The sequence below is a fragment of the Eubalaena glacialis genome, chromosome 10 (genome assembly GCF_028564815.1).
Source record: "Eubalaena glacialis isolate mEubGla1 chromosome 10, mEubGla1.1.hap2.+ XY, whole genome shotgun sequence".
NCBI lineage: Eukaryota > Metazoa > Chordata > Mammalia > Artiodactyla > Balaenidae > Eubalaena > Eubalaena glacialis.
Window position 1 is genome coordinate 47990743 of NC_083725.1, and position 2447 is coordinate 47993189.

General features: G+C 36.6%; 1 pseudogene; it reads right to left on the reverse strand.

The window, feature by feature from the left end:
• Nucleotides 1–1613: 1613 nt before the first annotated feature.
• On the reverse strand, nt 1614–2447 carry LOC133099269 (sodium/potassium-transporting ATPase subunit beta-3-like; annotated as a pseudogene).

Here is a 2447-nt window from a genome sequence, read left to right on the forward strand (position 1 = left end):
GCAAATCATCTCTAGGTAATATAGAATGGTATTGTGTATAAGTATCTGGAATATATGTCAAAAAGCAGACTATTTGTATCTAGTGTTTATAGAAACCAATGAATAAATATTTACATATTATAAGCACTTCTAAATGATAACTTCAAAATAACTAAGGTTTTAAGAACCAGTTTGTATGCTAAAACTTATCAAAAATCATCAATCTTACTGAGTATCTTTCTTCATCAACTCACTGATGACTAAAGTAGAAAAGTTTTTTTTCTAACATACAAAATATACAAGGATTTAATTTCAAGTTCATCATCACACAAATCTGCAAGAAGAAATTGGAGAATGATTAAATTTTTGGTTATGGAGTAGGTCAATATTTGTAGGTAAATATTTGAGATGAATGAATAAATGAACAAATGAATAAATGACAAAATTTCAGAGTCACATTAAAGAAACTTACAAAGTACTAGAATTAAGAGGGTAAATATTTATCTAAGTGACATTCATTGTTTATTATGTGAAACACAGTTTTTCCCTTTAAGGTTAGAAAAAAGGAGATTCTACTGATGAATGTACAAATATAGCTTAAAAATTAACTCATGGAATTGATTTTTCCACTGCATTCAATTTTATTTCATTTGTTAAAATATCTGTAATACACAGAATAAAAATAAGCTAGTCCTAAATACTGAAATGAAAATAGAAAACATTTGTGTTTAATTGTATGACCAAATACAGCCTTTCGTTTTCAGTTGCCATGGAGTCCTCATATATTTCTGCATCAAAAATTTGTCTTTACGTGCCTCATACAAGAAAAGCCTTATCAAATAAGTCTTTTATAAAGAATGAAATTTGTATATTTTTTTCCCCTCACATATGTACTGACAATTTCCTACTACCTGTGTCAATTGATAGTACCAGACAAATCCACTCAGGGTCTTTCTTTGCCATTCTTGTATGAGGATGTAGAGATCAAACAGCAAAAGGCAGAGAACTGAGGCTCAGTCTACAGATAATGCGTTGCTATGAACGCATATACTTTGTTAGACTGACAGACAAAAGGCATTATGTATAAAAAGGGGGAATGGAAGAGATGCTTGGCTGCTTAATACCATTTATCCTTTTTTTTTTTTTTAACCATTCAAATCCACTTTTATTTTCCTTTTTCCTCCTCACACACTGCATTTCTTGCAGCTATAAAGTCATTTGACGTTGGTCAGGTACCATTTTATCCCCTAAAACTTTGCTGGCATCAAAATGTGACAGTTAACCAGCGTTAAATCTATAAAATATTTACATAGCACAGCACATTAAGCTTTAGACACTAGGCAATTAAACCACTTAAAAATTGGACAAACCCCCATCTTACATGTTCAGAATCAGGTGTTCACAATCCTATCTTGTGACTGTACGTGGTTCAAAAGGCAGCAGAGGCAACAGGCAGTTACTTTGAAGGACACTGAACACTATGATCTGGAAGCACATTATGATGCTACCCCAGGCTCATGTACCACTCCACCTTTCTCCAAGGTGGTCTCATAATTCTGGAATGGCAGGTCCAGCTGATACCAAGTGAAGACAGACAACACAACGTTTACTCTGTGGAGATACCCTAACTCCTACTATGGACGCATGGTGTTTTCGAATGCAACTCGTCCTAAAAACTTGTCACGATCTTCCTGGTTTTTTAGGTTGGGTGATCCATCAATCTTGCGCTCAACTGTTAACTTCGTTTACGTTATTTCTATTACCAAAGATGAGCTGGACGGCAAAAAATGGCTGTAGATAGCTCCCATGCAATTTTTTCCCATAATATGGAGAATATTTTAAATCTATCGTTCCATTAGAAGGATAAGTTGATAGCACTGCTGTGTTTTCACCCTTCGAAATACATTCTATCCTTGGTTCTCCTTGAGGCTTTAATCCAATTTTTCTGTTCATTTTCACAAGAATACAAGGGCTTCCTGTGGAGTAGCCAAACTCGGGATCATCCACACCACTGCGTGCTTCAAGTAAGACAAGAGGAAACCGACATGAAGTATAATCTAGACGCTTCTGCTCAAAAAATGCTCTATCGGGACAATCTGTGAGATTCTTCCGTTCTTCTAAGCCATATGACTTTAGAAATTTCTTAAGGTCATTAATGTACCCTCTATAGGACTCTGGATTAGACACGCTGAATGAAAAATCCAACGCCGTCACTGGTTTTGGAAAAACCATAAGTCCTGGGCTAGGAATCTGGTCACGATATCTTGGAACCTTATCGTTGAGCCTGAAGCGTAGCCCACTTTGTGAATGAAAAGAGTGCAGCCAGGAACCCACAGAAGAACTAGGTAGAAGAGCAAGCTCAAACCCCAGCTCTTGGCGGTGGGCCCCAGGAACTCTCCGGTGGTCGTGTTGTAGAAGAGCTTCCACTCGGCCAGGCTCTGGTTGAAGGACTTCTCTTTCTTCGTCAT